Source organism: Aegilops tauschii, chromosome 5 (genome assembly GCF_002575655.3).
Source record: "Aegilops tauschii subsp. strangulata cultivar AL8/78 chromosome 5, Aet v6.0, whole genome shotgun sequence".
NCBI lineage: Eukaryota > Viridiplantae > Streptophyta > Magnoliopsida > Poales > Poaceae > Aegilops > Aegilops tauschii.
In genome coordinates this window covers 249,182,920-249,206,934 of record NC_053039.3, presented here as the reverse complement: position 1 = coordinate 249,206,934, position 24,015 = coordinate 249,182,920, and positions in this window count along the sequence as shown.

The following is a 24,015-nucleotide window of genomic DNA, read 5'->3' as shown; positions in this document are numbered from 1 at the left end:
TTAATCAACACTCCGGCAAAACATAGGCCACTATAGGAGGTGTGACCTGCAAACATGGCCGCCCATTTGGGCAAGCACATATCCTATTTGAGCAACACAAGATATACATGTTTATATCTACATCATATGAGCATTCAATAAGCAAAACCAAATCGTAAAATAAATTATTATTCAAATTAGCATGCATTCAATAAGCAAAACAACATCATCTCTTGCTTCCATACATCATCGAATATTATCACTAATACACCTCGAATAGTATCATATATATAGCATCGCTAATACAGCTAGAACCGTAGCGCCCGACGGGTATCGGCGTGGGCGGTGGACACCCAAAGAGAAGGAACCATCACAGGATCATAGCTCCAGTGAGATCCCTGAAGAACCTGCCAGGTATTGTCGAACCTTCCCTCCAACGCAACCATGTAGCGACAGACATGCTCATCCTCCTCGCTGACACGGTAACGTACCACCTCCGCAGTGTCCGAAAGCCTCGGCACCGTCACTAGCCCACGCGACCGCCACCAAAGAAGGTTCGGGTTAACGACGGGCTGGTTCCTCACCAAGCTGCATCCCCCGGAAGGTAGCACCTCCCAGTACCAGCCCCACAGAGCCCAGTCCCGGACATGGCCCCTCTGATCAAGCTGGCTTCCTCCGCCGAGTCGACGACGAGGATGCGGGATAGGCATCGTCGACGTCGATGCGGGAAAAATTGTTTTAACTAAAAAAATAACAACAAATGTGACACCTAAAACACCTAAATTCTATTAACTACACCTAATTAAAAACCTACATTTTAAACATGCTTCGATCATAACTAGGGTTCATACTATGTTATTCTAAGATTAAACACCTAAAATACCTAAATTAAATTAACAACATGGGGTGGCTGGTCTCACCTCGATCGAGGTCGGTGGGGGTCGGTGGCGATGATGCAGGGGCTCCTTGATCTCTGCAAAAACAAAATATTAAAAAAAAACATTATTATCGTCATCTTAGGACTTAGTGAAACTCCGTAAGCTACATTGAATTATTCTATTCAAACTTGCTTATAATTTCCAATTCTTTTCAAATTTGCTTATTCAAATTTACTTATAATTTCCTATTCTTTTCAAATTTTCTAAAAATGTCCTAGTCTATTCAAAAGACCTACATTTACCTATTTTTTCAATTTCATACTTTATTCTATTCAAAATTACTTATTCAAAATTTCTAAAAATTTCCTATTCTATTCAAAAGACCTACATTTACTAATTTTTTTAATTTCATATTTTATTCTATTCAAATTACTTATTCAGATTTTCTAAAAACAACATACTAAAAACCTACATTTACTTAAAAAATCTAAAAATTCTAAAAACTTCCTATTCTATTTTAGAAAGGGGGAGGTGGAGGTGGGAGGAGGAGGAGGAAGGAGGAGGAGGGAGGAGGAGGTGGAGGAGGAGAGAGCAGGAGGGGGAGGGGGAGGAGGAGGGCACCGGAGAGGGAGGAGGAGGGGGGCCGCCGGAGAGGGAGGAGGAGGAGGGGGCAGCCGGGGAAGAGGGAGGAGGAGGAGGGGGCAGCCGGGGAAGAGGGAGGAGGAGGAGGGGGCCGCCGGGGGAGAGGGAGGAGGAGGAGGGAGGCACCTTGGGGTGGAGGAGGATGACGACGATGGAGGCGGAGGGACGGCGACGGCGGCGACGGCGACGGAGCGTCGACGTACGATGTGAGTGTGAGGGGGGAAGTGAGGGGACGCGCGCGCGGGGCGGTTTTGGATAAGGGCTTTAGTGGTAGCGCTCGTTTCTAACAAGCGGCACTGCTACGATCAATAGCAGTAGCGTTTTTTCTTACCCAGCGCTACTGCTAAAATCAATAGCAGTAGCGCTCTCTGTATAAACGCGCTACTGCTAAAGCTAAGCATGTAAATTTTTTCAAAAATACATTGGTCATCAATGATCTTTTGTGTAGAATCTAAATTGTCAATAGGAATCTTCTCCGGTTTATTGCGGCCACAAATCCTACACATAGAGTTCAATGAAGACCAAGTGGTTGTGATTGTTTGAGAAGCACCATATTTAAGGTGGTAAAAATTCTGTTCGCGAAGCGAGGTGGGACTAAACTTTAGTCTTAGGAGGGGACTGCATATATCAGTAGCGCTGGTAAGGGAAAAAGCGTTGTTGCTAAGATCAATAGTAGTAGCGCTTGTTTCTTATGTGTGCTACTAGTATTCCTAGTATACTTGCGAACGGTCTGTCAGTTTTAGTAGTAGCACGTTTTGTTGGGGAACGTAGCAGAAATTTAAAATTTTCTACGTATCACCAAGATCAATCTATGGAGTCATCTAGCAACGAGAGAGAGGGGAGTGCATCTACATACCCTTGTAGATCGCGCGCGGAAGCGTTCAAGAGAACGGGGTTGATGGAGTCGTACTCGTCGTGATCCAAATCACCGATGATCCTAGCGTCAAACGGACGGCACCTCCGCGTTCAACACACGTACGTAGCGGGGACGTCTCCTCCTTCTTGATCCAGCAAGGGGGGAGGAGAAGTTGATGGAGATCCAGCAGCACAACAGTGTGGTGGTGGAAGTAGCGGGATCCCGGCAGGGCTTCGCCAAGCGCAAGCGGGGAGGAAGAGGTGTCACGGGAGGGAGGGAGGCGCCAGGGCTTGGGGTGCTGCTCCCATGCGCCTCCCCACTATATATAGGGCTGGAGGGGGCTGGTTTCTTGCCCTCCAAGTCCATTGGGGCGTTGGCAAAGGTGGGGGAAAGAAATCCCATCATTTCCCTTCCCCACCGATTGTTATCCCCCTTTTTTAGGGATCTTGATCTTATCCCTTCGGGATATGATCTTATTCCTTCTAAGGTGGGATCTTGGTGCGCCTTGACCAGGGGTGTGGGGCCTTGCCCCCACTACCCACGTTCATGTGGGTCCCCCCATGCAGGTGGGCCCCACTTCGGAACCTTCTAGAACCTTCCCAGTACAATACCGAAAAATCCCGAACATTTTCCAGTGGCCAAAATAGGACTTCCCATATATAAATATTTACCTCCGGACCATTCCGGAACTCCTCGTGACGTCCGGGATCTCATTCGGGACTCCGAACAACTTTCGGTTAACCGCATACTAATATCTCTACAACTCTAGCGTCACCGAACCTTAAGTGTGTAGACCCTATGGGTTCGGGAGACATGCAGACATGACCGAGACAACTCTCCGGTCAATAACCAATAGCGGGATCTGGATACCCATGTTGGCTCCCACATGTTCCACGATGATCTCATCGGATGAACCACGATGTCGAGGATTCAATCAATCCCGTATACAATTCCCTTTGTCAATCGGTACGTTACTTGCCCGAGATTCGATCGTTGGTATCCCAATACCTTGTTCAATCTCATTACCGGCAAGTCACTTTACTCGTACCGTAACGCATGATCCCGTGGCTAACTCCTTAGTCACATTGAGCTCATTATGATGATGCATTACCGAGTGGGCCCAGAGATACCTCTCCGTCATACGGAGTGACAAATCCCAGTCTCGATTCGTGCCAACCCAACAGACACTTTTGGAGATACCCGTAGTGCACCTTTATAGCCACCCAGTTACGTTGTGACATTTGGTACACCCAAAGCATTCCTACTGTATCCGGGACTTGCACAATCTCATGGTCTAAGGAAATGATACTTGACATTAGAAAAGCTCTAGCAAACGAACTACACGATCTTGTGCTATGCTTAGGATTGGGTCTTGTCCATCACATCATTCTCCTAATGATGTGATCCCATTATCAATGACATCCAATGTCCATGGTCAGGAAACCATAACCATCTATTGATCAACGAGCTAGTCAACTAGAGGCTTACTAGGGACATGTTGTGGTCTATGTATTCACACATGTATTACGGTTTCCAGTTAATACAATTATAGCATGAACAATAGATAATTATCATGAACAAGGAAATACAATAATAACCATTTTATTATTGCCTCTAGGGCATATTTCCAACAGTCTCCCACTTGCACTAGAGTCAATAATCTAGTTCACATCACCATGTGATTAACACTCAAAGTTCACATCGCCATGTGACTAATACCCAAGAGTTTACTAGAGTCAATAATCTAGTTCACATCACCATGTGATTAACACTCAATGAGTTCTAGGGTTTGATCATGTTATGCTTACGAGAGAGGTTTTAGTCAACGGGTCTGCAATATTCAGATCCGTGTGTGCTTTACAAATCTCTATGTCATCTTGTAGATGCAGCTACCACGCGCTACTTGGAGCTATTCCAAATAACTGCTCTACTATACGAATCCGGTTCACTAGTCAGAGTCATCCGGATTAGTGTCAAAGTTTGCATCGACGTAACCCTTTACGACGAACCCCCTTTCCACCTCCATAATTGAGAAAATTCCTTAGTCCACTAGATACTAAGGATAAGTTCGACCGCTGTCATGTGATCCCTTCCTGGATCACTATTGTACCCCTTGACTAACTCATGGCAAGGCACACTTCAGGTGCGGTACACAGCATAGCATATTGTAGAGCCTACGTCTAAAGCATAGGGGACGACCTTCGTCCTTTCTCTTTCTTCTACCGTGGTCAGGTCTTGAGTCTTACTCAATACTCACACCTTGTAACACAGCCAAGAAATCCTTCTTTGCTGATCTATTTTGAACTCCTTCAAAATCTTGTCACGGTATGTATTCATTTGAAAGTACTATTAAGCATTTTTGATCTATCCTTATAGATCTTAATGCTCAATGTTCAAGTAGCTTAATCCAGGTTTTCCATTAAAAACACTTTCCAAATAACCCTGGATGCTTTCCAGAAATTCTACATCATTTCTGATCAACAATATGTTAACAACATATACTCATCAAAAATTCTATAGTGCTCCCACTCACTTCTTTGGAAATACAAGTTTCTCATGAACTTTGTATAAACCCAAAATCTTTGATCATCTCATCAAAGCGTTCATTCCAACTCTGAGATGCTTACTCCAATTCTTAGAAGGATTGCTGGAGCTTTGCATACTTGTTAGTATCTTTCAGGATTGACAAAACCTTCTGGTTGTATCACATACAACCTTTCCTCAAGAAAATCGTTGAGGAAACAATGTTTTGATATCCTATCTGCAAGATTTCATAAATAATGCAGTAACTGCTAATATAATTCTAACAGACTCTTAGCATCGCTATGAGTGAGAAAGTCTCATCGCAGTCAACTTCTTGAACTTGCCGAAAAACATCTTAACGACAAGTCGAGCTTTCTTAATGGTGACACTTACCATCATTGTCTGTCTTCCCTTTAAAATCCATCTATACCCAACAGCCTTACGACCATCAAGTAGTTCTTTCAAAGTCTATACTTTGTTTTCATACATGGATCCTCTCGGATTTTATGGCCTCGAGCCATTCGTCGGAATCCGGGCCCACCATCGCTTCTCCATAGCTCGTAGGTTCATTGTTGTCTAGCAACATGACTTCCAAGACAGGATTACGTACCACTCTGAAGTAGTACGCGTCCTTGTCGTCCTATGAGGTTTGGTAGTGACTTGATCTGAAGTTTCATGATCACTATCATAAGCTTCCACTTCAATTGGTGTAGGTGCCACAGGAACAACTTCTTGTGCCCTGCTACACATTAGTTGAAGTGACGGTTCAATAACCTCATCAAGTCTCCACCATCCTCCCACTCAATTCTTTCGAGAGGAACTTTTCCTCGAGAAAGGACCCGTTTCTAGAAACAATCACTTTTGCTTCCAGATCTGAAATCGGAGGTATACCCAACTGTTTTGGGTATTCTATGAAGATGCATTTATCCGCTTTGGGTTCGAGCTTATCAGCCTGAAACTTTTTCACATAAGCGTCGCAGCCCCAAACTTTTAAGAAACGACAGCTTAGGTTTCTCTAAACCATAGTTCATACGGTGTCGTCTCAACGGAATTGCGTGGTGCCCTATTTAAAGTGAATGCGGTTGTCTCTAATGCCTAACCCATAAACGATAGTTGTAATTCGATAAGAGACATCATGGTATGCACCATATCCAATAGGGTGCAGTTATGATGTTCGGACACACCATCACAATATGGTGTTCCAGGCGGTATTAGTCGTGAAACAATTTCCATAATTTCTTAATTGTGTGCCAAACTCGTAACTCAGATATTCATCTCTATGATCATATCACAGACATTTTATCCTCTTGTCACGACGATCTTCAACTTGACTCTGAAATTACTTGAACCTTTCAATAATTCAGACTTGTGTTTCATCAAGTAAATATTCTCAGCATCTACTCAAATCATCTGTGAAGTAAGAACATAACGATATCCACTGCGTGCCTCAGCACTCATTGGACTGCACACATCAAATGTATTACTTCCAACAAGTTGCTCTCTTGTTCCATCTTACTGAAAACGAGGCCTTTCAGTCATCTTGCCCATGTGGTATGATTTGCATGTCTCAAGTGATTCAAAATCAAGTGAGTCCAAATGATCCATCTGTATGGACTTTCTTCATGCATATATACTAATAGACATGGTTCGCATGTCTCAATCTTTTCAAAAACGAGTGAGTCCAAAGATCCATCAACATGGAGCTTCTTCATGCGTTTTATACCAATATGACTCAAGTGGCAGTGCCACAAGTATGTGGTACTATCATTACTATCTTATATCTTTTGGCATGAACATGTGTATCACTACGATCGAGATTCAATAAACCATTCATTTTAGGTGCAAGACCATTGAAGGTATTATTCAAATAGACAGAGTAACCATTATTCTCCTTTAATGAATAACCGTATTGCGATAAACATAATCCAATCATGTCTATGCTCAACGCAAACACCAAATAATAATTATTCAGGTTTAACCCCAATCTCGATGGTAGAGGGAGCATGCGATGCTTGATCACATCAACCTTGGAAACACTTCCAACACATATCGTCATCTCACCTTTAGCTAGTCTCCGTTTATTCCGCAGCTTTTATTTCGAGTTACTAACACTTAGCAACCGAACCGGTATCTAATACCCTGGTGCTACTAGGAGTACTAGTAAAGTACACATTAATATAATGTATATCCAATATACTTCTGTCGACCTTGCCAGCCTTCTCATCTACGAAGTATCTAGGGTAGTTCTGCTTCAGTGACCGTTCCCCTCATTTCAGAAGCACTTAGTCTCGGGTTTGGGTTCAACCTTGGGTTTCTTCACTAGAGCAGCAACTGATTTGTCGTTTCATGAAGTATCCCTTCTTGCCCTTGCCCTTCTAGAAACTAGTGGTTTTACTAACCATCAACAATTGATGCTCCTTCTTGATTTCTACTTTCGCGGTGTCAAACATCGCGAGTTGCTCAAGGATCATCATGTCTATCCCTGATATGTTATAGTTCATCACGAAGCTCTAATAGCTTGGTGGCAGTGACTATGTAGAACCATCACTATCTCATCTGGAAGATTAACTCCCACTCGATTCAAGTGATTGTAGTACTCAGACAATCTGAGCACATGCTCAACGATTGAGCTTTTCTCCCTTAGTTTGCAGGCTTAAGAAACTTGTCAGAGGTCTCATACCTCTTGACGTGGGCATTAGTCTGAAATCCCAATTTCAGTCTTTGGAACATCTCATATGTTCTGCGACGTTTCAAAACCGTCTTTGGTGCCACAATTTTAAACCGTTAGCATCACACACTGAACTATCACGTAGTCATCAAAATGTGTATGTCAGATGTTTCGTAACATCTACAGACGACGCTCGAGGTTCAGCACACCGAGCGGTGCATTAAGGACATAAGCCTTCTGTGCAGCAATGAGGACAATCCTCTGTTTACGGACCCAGTCCGCATAATTGCTACTATCAACTTTCAACTAAATTTTCTCTAGGAACATATCTTAGTAGAACTAAAGCGTAAGCTACGACATTATTTGCAAAGACCTTTTGACTATGTTCATGATAATAAAGTTCATCTGATTATTTAATGAACTCCCACTTAGATAGACATCCCTCTAGTCATCTAAGTGATACATGATCTGAATCGACTAGGCCGTGTCCGATCATCACGTGAGACGGACTAGTCATCATCGGTAAACATCTCCATGTTGATCGTATCTACTATACGACTCATGTTCGACCTTTCGGTCTCTTGTGTTCCGAGGCCATGTCTGTACATGCTAGGCTCGTCAAGTCAACCTAAGTGTTTTGCTTGTGTTCCGAGGCCATGTCTGTACATGCTAGGCTTGTCAACACCCGTTGTATGCGAACGTTAGAATCTATCACACCCGATCATCACGTGGTGCTTCAAAACAACGAACCTTCGCAACGGTGCACAGTTAGGGGGAACATATCTCTTGAAATTTTAGTGAGGGATCATCTTCTTTATGCTACCGTCGTTCTAAGCAAATAAGATGTAAACATGACAAACATCACATGCAAATCATAAAGTGACATGATATGGCCAATATCATCTTGCGCCTTTTGATCTCCATCTTCGAGGCGCGGCATGATCACCTTCGTCACCGGCATGACACCATGATCTCCATCATCATGATCTCCATCATCATGATCTCCATCATCGTGTCTTCATGAAGTTGTCTCGCCAACTATTACTTCTACTACTATGGCTAACGGTTAGCAATAAAGTAAAGTAATTACATGGCGTTTTTCATTGACACGCAGGTCATACAATAAATTAAGACAACTCCTATGGCTCCTGCCGGTTGTCATACTCATCGACATGCAAGTCGTGATTCCTATTACAAGAACATGATCAATCTCATACATCACATATATCATTCATCACATCCTTTTGGCCATATCACATCACATAGCATACCCTGCAAAAACAAGTTAGACGTCCTCTAATTGTTGTTGCATGTTTTACGTGGCTGCTATGGGTTTCTAGCAAGAACGTTTCTTACCTACGCAAAAGCCACAACGGTGATATGCCAATTGCTATTTACCCTTCATAAGGACCCTTTTCATCGAATCCGATCCGACTAAAGTGGGAGAAACAGACACCCGCTAGCCACCTTATGCATCAAGTGCATGTCAGTCGGTGGAACCTGTCTCACGTAAGAGTACGTGTAAGGTCTGTCCGGGCCGCTTCATCCCACAATGCCGCCGAATCAAGATAAGACTAGTAACGGTAAGCAAATTGAACAAATCGTCGCCCACAACTACTTTGTGTTCTACTCGTGCATAGAATCTACGCATAAACCTGGCTCAAGATGCCACTGTTGGGGAACGTAGCAGAAATTTAAAATTTTCTACGTATCACCAAGATCAATCTATGGAGTCATCTAGCAACGAGAGAGAGGGGAGTGCATCTACATACCCTTGTAGATCGCGCACGGAAGCGTTCAAGAGAACGGGGTTGATGGAGTCGTACTCGTCGTGATCCAAATCACCGATGATCCTAGCGCCGAACGGACGGCACCTCCGCGTTCAACACACGTACGGAGCGGGGACGTCTCCTCCTTCTTGATCCAGCAAGGGGGAGGAGAAATTGATGGAGATCCAGCAGCACGACGGCGTGGTGGTGGAAGTAGCGGGATCCCGGCAGGGCTTCGCCAAGCGCAAGCGGGGAGGAAGAGGTGTCACGGGAGGGAGGGAGGCGCCAGGGCTTGGGGTGCTGCTCCCATGCGCCTCCCCACTATATATAGGGGTGGAGGGGGCTGGTTTCTTGCCCTCCAAGTCCATTGGGGCGTTGGCAAAGGTGGGGGGAAGAAATCCCATCATTTCCCTTCCCCACCGATTGTTATCCCCTTTTTTAGGGATCTTGATCTTATCCCTTCGGGATATGATCTTATTCCTTCTAAGGTGGGATCTTGGTGCGCCTTGACCAGGGGTGTGGGGCCTTGCCCCCACTACCCACGTTCATGTGGGTCCCCCCATGCTGGTGGGCCCCACTTCGGAACCTTCTAGAACCTTCCCGGTACAATACCGAAAAATCCCGAACATTTTCCGGTGGCCAAAATAGGACTTCCCATATATAAATCTTTACCTCCGGACCATTCCGGAACTCCTCGTGACGTCCGGGATCTCATCCGGGACTCCGAACAACTTTCGGTTAACCGCATACTAATATCTCTACAACTCTAGCGTCACCGAACCTTAAGTGTGTAGACCCTACGGGTTCGGGAGACATGCAGACATGATCGAGACGACTCTCCGGTCAATAACAAACAGCGGGATCTGGATACCCATGTTGGCTCCCACATGTTCCACGATGATCTCATCGGATGAACCACGATGTCGAGGATTCAATCAATCCCGTATACAATTCCCTTTGTCAATCGGTACGTTACTTGCCCGAGATTCGATCGTCGGTATCCCAATACCTTGTTCAATCTCGTTACCGGCAAGTCACTTTACTCGTACCGTAACGAATGATCCCGTGGCTAACTCCTTAGTCACATTGAGCTCATTATGATGATGCATTACCGAGTGGGCCCAGAGATACCTCTCCGTCATACGGAGTGACAAATCCAGTCTTGATTCGTGCCAACCCAACAGACACTTTTGGAGATACCTGTAGTGCACCTTTATAGCCACCCAGTTACGTTGTGACGTTTGGTACACCCAAAGCATTCCTACGGTATCCGGGAGTTGCACAATCTCATGGTCTAAGGAAATGATACTTGACATTAGAAAAGCTCTAGCAAACGAACAACACGATCTTGTGCTATGCTTAGGATTGGGTCTTGTCCATCACATCATTCTCCTAATGATGTGATCCCGTTATCAATGACATCCAATGTCCATGGTCAGGAAACCATAACCATCTATTGATCAACGAGCTAGTCAACTAGAGGCTTACTAGGGACATGTTGTGGTCTATGTATTCACACATGTATTACGGTTTCCAGTTAATACAATTATAGCATGAACAACAGACAATTATCATGAACAAGGAAATACAATAATAACCATTTTATTATTGCCTCTAGGGCATATTTCCAACACGTTTTCCATCTCCAGCGCTGCTGCTATGCTCATAGTAGCAGCGCCTGTAGGGCAACAACGTTACTACTAATTAGCAGCAGTGTTTACTCATTTCCAACGCTACTACTATGCTCCTGTGTATAAGCGTTTTCCTAGTAGTGATATCCTCATTGCTGCACAGAAAAATTATGCCCTTGATGCACCGCTAGGTGACAGAACTATTGCAGGAGCAGATGCAGACGTTATGGACGTTTTGACAAGCTCGGTATGATGACTACTTGATAGTTAAGTGCACCATGCTTTACGGCTTAGAACCGGGACTTCAAAAATGTTTTGAACACCACGGAGCATATAAGATGTTCCAAGAGTTGAAATTGGTATTTCATACTCATGCCCGTGTCGAGAGGTATGAGACCTCTGATAGTACTTTGCCTACAAGATGGAGAAGAATAGCTCAACCAGTGAGCATGTGCTCAGATTGTCTGGGTACTACAATTGCTTGAATCAAGTGGGAGTTAATCTTCCAAATAAGATAGTAATTGTCAAAGTTCTCTAGTCACTATCACCAAGTTACTAGAACTTCGTGATGAACTATAATATGCAAGGGATGACGAAAGTAATTCCCGAGCTCTTCGCGATGCTGAAATCGGCGAAGGTAGAAATCAGGAAAGAGCATCAAATGTTGATGGTTTACCAGACTACTAGTTTCAAGAAAAGGGCAAAGGAATATAAAGGGAACTTCAGGAAAGAATGACAAGCAAGTTGCCACTCCCATGAAGAAGCCCAAAGCTAGACCCAAGCCTGAAACTAAGTGCTTCTACTGCAAAGGAAATGGTCACTGGATGTGGAACTGCCCTAGATACTTGGCGGATAAGAAGGATGGCAAAGTGAACAAAAGTATATTTGATATACATGTTATTGATATGTACTTTACAAGTGTTTATAGCAACCCCTCGGTATTTGATACTGGTTCAGTTACTAAAGAGTAGTAACTCGAAACGGGAGTTGCAAAATGAATAGAAACTAGTTGAGGGCGAAGTGACGATGTATGTTGGAAGTGATTCCAAGATTGATAAGATCATCATCGCACACTCCCTATACCTTCGGGATTGGTGTTGGACCTAAATAAATGTTATTTGGTGTTTGCGTTGAGCATGAATATGATTTGATCATATTTATTGCGATATAGTTATTCATTTAGTTAGAGAATAATTGTTATTCTGTTTACATGAATAAAACCTTCTATGGTCATACATCCAATGTAAATGGTTTACTGAATCTCGATATTAATAATACACATATTCATAATAGTGATGCCAAAAGATGCAAAGTTAATAATGATAGTGAAACATATTTGTGGCACTGCCGTTTAGGTCATATTGGTGTAAAGCGCATGAAGAAACTCCATGCTGGTGGGCTTTGGGAATCACTTGATTATGAATCACTCGATGCTTGCGAACCATGCCTCATGGGCAAGATGACTAAGACTCCATTCTCCGGAACAATGGAGCGAGCAATAGACTTGTTGGAAATAATAAATACTGATGTATGCGGTCTGATGAGTGTTGAGGCTCGCGGCGAGTATCGTTATTTTCATACCTTCACAAATGATTTGAGCAGATATGGGTATATCTACTTGATGAAACATAAGTCTGAAACATTTGAAAAGTTCAAAGAATTTCATAGTGAAGTGGAAAATCATCATAGCAAGAAAATAAAGTTTCTACGATCTGATCGCGGAGACGAATATTTGAGTTACGAGTTTGGTCTTCATTTGAAACAATGTGGAATAGTTTCGCAACTCACGCCACCCGGAACACCACAGCGTAATGGTGTGTCCGAACGTCGTAATCGTACTTTACTGGATATGGTGCGATTTATGATGTCTCTTACCGATTTGCCACTATCGTTTGAGGTTATGCATTAGAGACAGCTGCATTTACATTAAATAAGGGCACCATATAAATCCGTTGAGACGACACCGTATGAACTATGGTTTAGCAAGAAACCTAAGCTGTCGTTTCTTAAAGTTTGGGGTTGCGATGCTTATATGAAAAAGTTTCAACCTGATAAACTCGAACCAAAATCGGAGAAATATGTCTTCATAGGATACCCAAAGGAGACTGTTGGGTACACCTTCTATCACAGATCCGAAGGCAAGATATTCGTTGCTAAGAATGGATCCTTTCCAGAGCAGGAGTTTCTCTCGAAAGAAGTGAGTGGGAGGAAAGTAGAACTTGATGAGGTAATTGTACCTTCTCCCGAGTTGGAAAGTAGTATATCACACAAGTTAGTTCAAGTGATTCCTACACCAATTAGTGAGGAAGTTAATGATGAGGATCATGAAACTTCGGATCAAGTTACTACTGAACCTCGTAGGTCAACCAGAGTAAGATCCGCACCAGAGTGGTACGGTAATCCTGTTCTGGAGGTCATGTTACTTGACCATGACAAACCTACGAACTACGAGGAAGCGATGATGAGCCCAGATTCCGCGAAATGGCTTGAGGCCATGAAATCTGAGATGGGATCCATGTATGAGAACAAAGTGTGGACTTTGGTTGACTTGCCCGATGATCGGCAAGCCATAGAAAATAAATGGATCTTCAAGAGGAAGACGGATGCTGATAGTAGTGTTACTATCTACAAAGCTAGATTTGTCGAAAAAGGTTTTGACAAAGTTCAAGGTGTTGACTACGATGAGATTTTCTCACTCGTAGCGATGCTTAAGTCTGTCCAAATCCTGTTAGCAAATTGCCACATTTTATGAAATCTGGCAAATGGATGTCAAAACTACATTCCTTAATGGATTTCTTAAAGAAGAGTTGTATATGATGCAACTAGAAAGTTTTGTCGATCCTAAAGGTGCTAACAAAATGTGCAAGCTCCAGCGATCCATCCATGGACTGGTGTAAAGCATCTCAGAGTTGGAATATACGCTTTGATGTGTTGATCAAAGCATATCGATTTATAAAGACTCGCGGTGAAGCCTGTATTTACAAGAAAGTGAGTGGGAGCACTACAGTTTTCTGATAAGTATATGTGAAAGACATATTGTTGATCGGAAATGATGTAGAATTTTCTGGAAAGCATAAAGGAGTGTTTGAAAGGAGTTTTTCAAAGAAAGACCACGGTAAAGCTGCTTGCATATTGAGCATCAAGATCTATAGAGATATATCAAAATGCTTGATAAGTTTTTCAATGAGTACATACCTTGACAAGATTTTGAAGTAGTTCAAAATGGAACAGTCAAAGAAAGAGTTCTTTCCTGTGTTGCAAGGTGTGAAATTGAGTAAGACTCAAAGCCCGACCACGGCAGAAGATAGAAAGAGAATGAAAGTCATTCCCTATGCCTCAGCCATACGTTCTATAAAGTATGCCATGCTATGTACCAGATCTATTGTATACCCTACACTGAGTTTGGCAAGGGAGCACAATAGTGATCTAGGAGTAGATCACTGGACAGCGGTCAAAATTATCTTTAGTGGAATAAGGATATGTTTCTCGATTATGGAGGTGACAAAAGGTTCATCGTAAAGGGTTACGTTGATGCAAGTTTTGACACTGATCCAGATGACTCTAAGTCTCAATCTGGATACATATTGAAAGTGGGAGCAATTAGCTAGAGTATCTCCGTGCAGAGCATTGTTGACATAGAAATTTGCAAAATACATACGGATCTGAATATGGCAGGCTCGTTGACTAAACTTCTCTCACAAGCAAAACATGATCACACCTTAGTACTCTTTGGGTGTTAATCACATGGCGATGTGAACTAATATTACTGACTCTAGTAAACCCTTTGAGTGTTGGTCACATGGCGATGTGAACTATGGGTGTTAATCACATGGTGATGTGAACTATTGGTGTTAAATCACATGGCGATGTGAACTAGATTATTGACTCTAGTGCAAGTGGGAGACTGAAGTAAATATGCCCTAGAGGCAATAATAAAGTTGTTGTTTATATTTCCTTATATCATGATAAATTTTTATTATTCATGCTAGAATTGTATTAACCGAAAACTTTGTACATGTGTGAATACATAGACAAACAGAGTGTCACTAGTATGCCTCTACTTGACTAGCTTGTTGAATCAAAGATGGTTAAGTTTCCTAGCCATAGACATGAGTTGTCATTTGATTAACGGGATCACATCATTAGAGAATGATGTGATTGACTTGACCCATTCCGTTAGCTTAGCACTTGATCGTTTAGTATGTTGCTATTGCTTTCTTCATGACTTATACATGTTCCTATGACTATCAGATTATGCAACCCCCGAATACCGGAGGAACACTTTGTGTGCTACCAAACGTCACAACGTAACTGGGTGATTATAAAGGTGCTCTACAGGTGTCTCCGATGGTACTTGTTGAGTCGCAATAGATCGAGATTAGGATTTGTCACTCTGATTGTCGGAGAGCTATCTCTGGGCCCTCTCGGTAATGCACATCACTATAAGCCTTGCAAGCAATGTGACTAATGAGTTAGTTGCGGAATGATGCATTACGGAACGAGTAAAGAGACTTGCCGGTAACGAGATTGAACTAGGTATTGAGATACTGACGATCGAATCTCGGGCAAGTAACATACCGATGACAAAGGGAACAACGTATGTTGTGAAGGAAATATGCCCTAGAGGCAATAATAAAGTATTATTTATTTCCTTATATCATGATAAATGTTTATTATTCATGCTAGAATTGTATTAACCGGAAACATAATACATGTGTGAATACATAGACAAACAGAGTGTCACTAGTATGCCTCTACTTGACTAGCTCGTTAATCAAAGATGGTTATGTTTCCTAGCCATAGACATAAGTTGTCATTTGATTAACGGGATCACCTCATTAGGAGAATGACGTGATTGACTTGACCCATTCCGTTAGCTTAGCACCCGATCGTTTAGTATGTTGCTATTGCTTTCTTCATGACTTATACATGTTCCTATGACTATGAGATTATGCAACTCCCGTTTACCGGAGGAACACTTTGTGTGCTACCAAACGTCACAACGTAAATGGGTGATTATAAAGGTGCTCTACAGGTGTCTCCAAAGGTACTTGTTGGGTTGGCGTATTTCGAGATTAGGATTTGTCACTCCAATTGTCGGAGAGGTATCTCTGGGCCCACTCGGTAATGCACATCACTATAAGCCTTGCAAACATTGTGACTAATAAGTTAGTTGCGGGATGATGTGTTACGGAACGAGTAAAGAGACTTGCCGGTAACGAGATTGAACTAGGTATCGAGATACCGACAATCAAATCTCGGGCAAGTAACATACCGGTGACAAAGGGAACAACGTATGTTGTTATGCGGTCTGACCGATAAAGATCTTCGTAGAATATGTGGGAGCCAATATGGGCATCCAGGTCCCGCTATTGGTTATTGACCGGAGACGTGTCTCGGTCATGTCTACATAGTTCTCGAACCCGTAGGGTCCGCACGCTTAAAGTTACGATGACAGTTTTATTATGAGTTTATGTATGTTGATGTACCGGAGGAGTTCAGAGTTCCAGATGAGATCGGGGACATGACGAGGAGTCTCGAAATGGTCGAGACGTAAAGATCGATATATTGGACGACTATATTCGGACTTCGGAAAGGTTCCGAGTGATTCGGGTATTTTTCGGAGTACCGGAGAGTTACGGGAATACGTATTGGGCCTTATTGGGCCATACGGGAAAGAAGGAAAAGGGCCTCAAGGGTGGCCGCACCCCTCCCCTTGGTCTGGTCCGAATTGGACTAGGGAAGGGGGGCGCCCCCTTCCTTCCTTCTCTTTTTCCCTTCCTCTTTTCCTATTCCATATGGGAGGTGGAATCCTACTAGGACTAGGGAGTCCTAGTAGGACTCCACACTTGGTGCGCCCCCTCCTAGGGCCGGCCTCCTCCTCCCTTGCTCCTTTATATACGGGGGCAGGGGGCACCACATGGACACAACAATTGATCCTTGAGATCTCATAGCCGTGTGCGGTTCCCCCTCCATCATATTACATCTCGATAATACCGTTGCGTTGCTTAGGCGAAGCCCTGCGTCGGTGGAACATCATCATCGTCACCACGCCGTCGTGCTGACGAAACTCTCCCTCAACACTTGGCTGGATCGGAGTTCGAGGGACGTCATCGAGCTGAACGTGTGTAGAACTCGGAGGTGCCGTACGTTCGGTACTTGATCGGTCGGATCGTGAAGACGTATGACTACATCAACCGCGTTGTGATAACGCTTCCGCTGTCGGTCTACGAGGGTACGTAGACAACACTCTCCCCTCTTGTTGCTATGCATCACCATGATCTTGCGTGTGCGTAGGAATTTTTTTGAAATTACTACGTTCCCCAACATGTTGTTATGCGGTTTGACCGATAAAGATCTTCATAGAATATGTAGGAGCCAATATGAGCGTCCAGGTTCCGCTATTGGTTATTGACCGGAGACGTGTCTCGGTCATGTCTACATAGTTCTCGGACCCGTAGGGTCCGCACGCTTAACGTTTGGTGACGATCGGTATTATGAGTTTATGTGATTTGATGTACCAAAGGTTTTTCGGAGTCCCGGATGAGATCACGGACATGACGAGGAGTCTCGAAATGGTCGAGACATAAAGATTGGTATATTGGACGACTATATTTGGACATCGGAATGGTTCCGGGTGAGATCGGGCATTTACCGATGTACCGCAAGGTTACCGGAAACCCCCGGGAGGTATATGGGCCTTATTGGGCCATAGTGGGAGAGAGAAGGGATCAAAGGAGGGGGCGCGCCCCCAAGCCTAATCCGAATTGGGAAGGGGGCCGGCCCCCTTTCCTTCCTCCTTCCTTACCCTTCCTTCTCTCCTAATCCAACTAGGGAAAGGGGGGAATCCTACTCCCGGTGAGAGTAGGACTCCCCTTGGGGTGCGCCTAGAAGGCCGGCCCCCTCCCCCTCCTCCACTCCTTTATATATGGGGAAGGGGGCACCCCATAGACACACAAGTTGATCATTGATCTTTTAGCCGTGTGCGGTGCCCCCCTCCATCATAATCCACCTCGGTCATATCGTCGTAGTGCTTAGGCGAAGCCCTGCGCCGGTAGCTTCATCATCACCGTCATCACGCCGTCGTGCTGACGAAGCTCTTCCCCGACACTCTACTGGATCGTGAGTTCGTGGGACGTCACCGAGCCGAACGTGTGCAGATCACGGAGGTACCGTACCTTCGGTGCTAGGATCGGTCGATCGTGAAGACGTACGACTACATCAACCGCGTTGTCATAACGCTTCCGCTTACGGTCTACGAGGGTACGTGGACAATACTCTCCCTTCTCGTTGCTATGCATCACCATGATCTTGCGTGTGCGTAGGATTTTTTTCAAATTACTACGTTCCCCAACACGCCTGCCAGCCAAAAAATCTGTTTGAGGACCCCAGGTACGCCATAGATTCGCCGTTGTGGGATACGTGGCTCCGCGACGAGCACGACCTATGGCGGCAATCTTTTTTTGTCGGTTGTCCTCCTAGCCCGCGTCGCCCACGTCCTCCTCCTACTGACAGCCCTCCCCAAACGCGAGGCCGTCGGCGTGTACGCGGCATCACGCCGATGCCTTCTCCGTCGCCGTCCCCGCCACCGCCACCGCCCATGACCGAGGAGGAGGCCCGCCTCATGAGGCGGGTCATGGAGGACTCCATGGCCACCCATGACGAGCAGCAACGGGATGGCCTGGAGACCGCGCTGGCCCTTTGTGCGGCCGGCGATGTGGCCATCCCGGAGTTGGATCTCGACGTCCAGGAGGAGCAGGTCATGGAGGAGCCGCCCGTCGCCGTGTGGAACCCTCGTCTTATGGACCAGCGGTGGAGCTGGTCGTACACGACGCCGGAAATGGCTGGCCTGGTGAGCGTCGGCCCATGGTCAACCACGCCGCCGCGGTCACCAGAGCAGGAGCAGGAGCCACGGAAGGAGCTCATGCAGGCGCCGCTGGCGCCTACAGTCTGGCAGGGGTCGCCAGCGCACCTTTGGCAGTCACCTCCCTATGTCGACCTCACCAGCGATGACGACGAGTAGGACGGCGTCTCCTCAAGACGACGCCGGCCACCGGCGACGGGCCTATTTCTAGTTTTTTATGTCTTTTATTATGTTTCAGTTTAATTAAGACTGTGTTGAATTTCGGTACTATGGATGTGTGGACGTTCATGTTTATATTTATTTTTTTCGTATTATTTCCTAATTTATTTATATTATTTTTGGGCAAAAAATTGAACTTCATAAACCCGGACAGTTTGGGACAAGGCGTGCATGTTGGGCGCGTCCATGAACGCACGACCACAAGCGGACATATGTGTCTTTTTTTCCTGTCCCAAACAGACGAAAAGCGAACAAACGGGACGTATGTTTGGGGTTGTGCCTTGGGTCATGCCTTGGAGTCCGCCTGACCAGCAGAGCCAGCGATTTTGTTCTGTCCGATGCCATTTTGAAATTTCGTCGTGCAAATCAGCTCCACTGCCGCACGCATGACTGACTCGGGCAGCACAGCACAAACAGGAACAGCCGAGCACCTTTCGTGTGTTCCTATGGATTCGCCTCGCTGCTCGCTGCTACACTCTGAGAACACCAGAAAACACACTATGCTACTCCTGACTGGATTGTTTATTCATTTATTTACACGGGTGCCCCTGTCCGGGCTACTTTTTCCCTTGCTGCTACGGCACCAGTGCTACTCCACTTTTCTTACTTTCACCCGCATGCATGCATGCATGGAAGACGGAGCGGTGGGCCCGCCACCCTGCGTAGCTCAGTTCCTCGTTTGGGGAGGAGGCGGGTACGCTCCTTGTCAGTGCCCCTCACATGGCATGCGCCATCGGACCCGCACACCGCTCCAACTTGACGCATCACGCTGACTGACGGGCCCGGAAGCTGCTGGGCCCAGCGTGCGCGACCGTATCTCGCTGGACCCGGGTGCGCATGCGCCTGCGGAGGCCTCGGGCCCCGTCACATGGCAGCAGTGCCCACGTCCGCCTGTCCTCCGGTTGTCCTCGCGCTACGCTCACAAGAGAGTCCGTCCATGGATCTTATCCAATCACTGACATGGCGGCCTCCAAGTGCTGTTGACCCAAGTGACAGTGAGCCGTGTGAGGTCTCTCTGTGTTGGGATGCGTTGGGCTACGGTCCAAGTGGATAAGGGCCGCAGGATTGAGGCGCCGGGGACAGGCAAAAGCCCGAACCCAGTTGTCAACTCCGCACGGCGACCCACGAGGCGTTGCGCAGAGGAGGGACAGCGTATGTGCGTGGCGGGACCCGTCTGCCAGGGACAGCAGTCAGCTGTTTCCTCCTGCTGGGGAGCAACGCCCGCGACCGTACGTGCGGACCGGTTTGATTCCTCAGAATATCGTGGTCGTCGTCGTGGGTGCTGTGCTCCGTTGCTCGGGTGCTCTGCCTACATGATCGCGGCCAAATTCACAGTTTTGACCGTTTTGGTAGACTTGAGCAAGATCCGACTCTGATTTGAATTTTTTCGTGATCTGATCATTTTCCGCTGAGGTCGATGACGGTAGTGTATAAGAGCAACTCCAACGGGCCGATTCAAATGGACGACGTTTTTGTCCGCTTTTTGTTCGTTTGGGTCGGCCGTCCGCCCGGCGTCCGTCCTATTTTAGATTTGTGTCAGCAGTGCGTTCAATGCGCCGACCCATTTCATGTCCGCACTCAACTTTTAAAAAAGGACCGCCGCCATAGATTATGCCAGCGGCCATGTCTCATGCCGGCAGCAAGCCATCGCTGGCATACAATGCCGGCTTCAAAATATCACCACACAGTTTATGTTGGCGCACTCGTCAGCGGCCGGCATACATGCTAGCACACAAAAAATGGGTGGGACTTGAGTTCGACCACGCCATCACGGCCCCGTGGTCATGCCAGTACACCTGCCAGCATACAAAAAAAGGATGGCGCTCGCCGCCATAGATCACTCGTCGTCGAACTTGAGCATGTCGGCCTGCATCTTCTCGAACCACGGCCTCTTCATTGGCGACACGGTGTTGAGATCCACCTTCATGATCTCCACCCCGGTTATCTGTTGGGAAACGTAGTAATTTCAAAAAAATTCCTACGCACACGCAAGATCATGGTGATGCATAGCAACGAGAGGGGAGAGTGTTGTCCACGTACCCTCGTAGACCGACAGCGGAAGCGTTATCACAACGCGGTTGATGTAGTCGTACGTCTTCACGATCCGACCGATGAAGTACAGAACGCACGTCACCTCCGAGTTCTACACACGTTCAGCTCGATGACGTCCCTCGAACTCCGATCCAGCCGAGTGTTGAGGGAGAGTTTCGTCAGCACGACGGCGTGGTGACGATGATGATATTCTACCGACGCAGGGCTTCGCCTAAGCTGCGCAATGATATTATCGAGGTGTAATTTGGTGGAGGGGGGCACCGCATACGGCTAAAAGATCTCAAGGATCAATGTTTTTGTCTCTGGGGTGCCCCCTGCCCCCGTATATAAAGGAGCAAGGGAGGAGGAGGCCGGCCCTAGGAGGGGGCGCACCAAGTGTGGAGTCCTACTAGGACTCCCTAGTCCTAGTAGGATTCCACCTCCCATATGGAATAGGAAAAGAGGAAGGGAAAAAGAGAAGGAAGGAAGGGGGCGCCCCCCTTCCCTAGTCCAATTCGGACCAGACCAAGGGGAGGGGTGCGGCCACCCTTGAGGCCCTTTTTCTTCTTTCCCGTATGGCCCAATAAGGCCCAATACGTATTCCCGTAACTCTCCGGTACTCCGAAAAATACCCGAATCACTCGGAACCTTTCCGAAGTCCGAATATAGTCGTCCAATATATCGATCTTTACGTCTCGACCATTTCGAGACTCCTCGTCATGTCCCCGATCTCATCCGGGACTCCGAACTCCTTCGGTACATCAACATACATAAACTCATAATAAAACTGTCATCGTAACTTTAAGCGTGCGGACCCTACGGGTTCGAGAACTATGTAGACATGACCGAGACACGTCTCCGGTCAATAACCAATAGCGGGACCTGGATGCCCATATTGGCTCCCACATATTCTACGAAGATCTTTATCGGTCAGACCGCGTAACAACATACGTTGTTCCCTTTGTCATCAGTATGTTACTTGCCCGAGATTCGATCGTCGGTATCTCGATACCTAGTTCAATCTCGTTACCGGCAAGTCTCTTTACTCGTTCCGTAACACATCATCCCGCAACTAACTTATTAGTCACAATGCTTGCAAGGCTTATAGTGATGTGCATTACCGAGTGGGCCCAGAGATACCTCTCCGACAATCGGAGTGACAAATCCTAATCTCGAAATACGCCAACCCAACAAGTACCTTTGGAGACACCTGTAGAGCACCTTTATAATCACCCATTTACGTTGTGACGTTTGGTAGCACACGAAGTGTTCCTCCGGTAAACGGGAGTTGCATAATCTCATAGTCATAGGAACATGTATAAGTCATGAAGAAAGCAATAGCAACATACTAAACGATCGGGTGCTAAGCTAACGGAATGGGTCATGTCAATCACGTCATTCTCCTAATGAGGTGATCCCGTTAATCAAATGACAACTCATGTCTATGGCTAGGAAACATAACCATCTTTGATTAACGAGCTAGTCAAGTAGAGGCATACTAGTGACACTCTGTTTGTCTATGTATTCACACATGTATTATGTTTCCGGTTAATACAATTCTAGCATGAATAATAAACATTTATCATGATATAAAGAAATATATAATACTTTATTATTGCCTCTAGGGCATATTTCCTTCAGTCTCCCACTTGCACTAGAGTCAATAATCTAGTTCACATCGCCATGTGATTTAACATCAATAATTCACATCACCATGTTATTAACACCCATAGTTCACATCTCTATGTGACCAACACTCAAAGGGTTTACTAGAGTCAATAATCTAGTTGACATCGCTATGCGATTAACACCCAAAGAGTACTAAGGTGTGATCATGTTTTGATTGTGAGATAATTTTAGTCAACGGGTCTGCCACATTCAGATCCGTAAGTATTTTGCATATTTCTATGTCTACAATGCTCTCCACGACGCTACTCTAGCTAATTGCTTCCACTTTCAATATGTATCTAGACCGAGACTTAGAGTCATCTAGATTTAGTGTCAAAACTTGTATCGACGTAACCCTTTACGACGAACCTTTTTGTCACTTCCATAATCGAGAAATATATCCTTATTCCACCAAGGATAATTTTGACCGCTGTCCAGTGATCTACTATTGTACTCCCTTGCCAAAATCAGTGTAGGGTATACAATAGATTTGGTACACAGCATGGCATACTTTATAGAACCTATGGCCAAGGCATAGGGAATGACTTTCACTCTCTTTCTATCTTCTGCCGTGGTCGGGCTTTGAGTCTTACTCAATTTCACACCTTGTAACACAGGCAAGAGCTCTTTTCTTTGACTGTTCTATTTTGAACTACTTCAAAATCTTGTTAAGGTATGTACTCATTGAAAAACTTATCAAGTGTCTTCATCTATCTCTATAGATCTTGATGCTCAATATGTAAGCAGCTTCACCGAGGTCTATCTTTGTAAAACTCCTCAAACATTCCTTTATGCTTTGCAGAATAATTCTACATTATTTCCGATCAACAATATGTCATTCACATATACTTATCAGAAATGTTGTAGTGCTCGCACTCACTTTCTTGTAAATGCAGGCTTCATCGCAAGTCTGTATAAAACTATATCCTTTTATCAACTTATCAAAGTGTATATTCCAACTCTGAGATACTTGCACCAGTCCATAGATGGATTGCTGGAGCTTGCATATTTTGTTAGCACCTTTAGGATTGACAAAACCTCCTGGTTGCATCATATACAACTCTTCTTTAATAAATCCATTAAGGAATGCAGTTTTGTTTATCCCTTTGCCAGATTTCATAAAATGCGGCAATTGCTAACATGATTCGGACAGACTTAAGCATCGCTACGGGTGAGAAGGTCTCATCGTAGTCAACATCTTGAACTTGTCGAAAACCTTTTTGCGAAAATTCTAGCTTTGTAGATAGTGACACTACTATCAGCGTCCGTCTTCCTCTTGAAGATCCA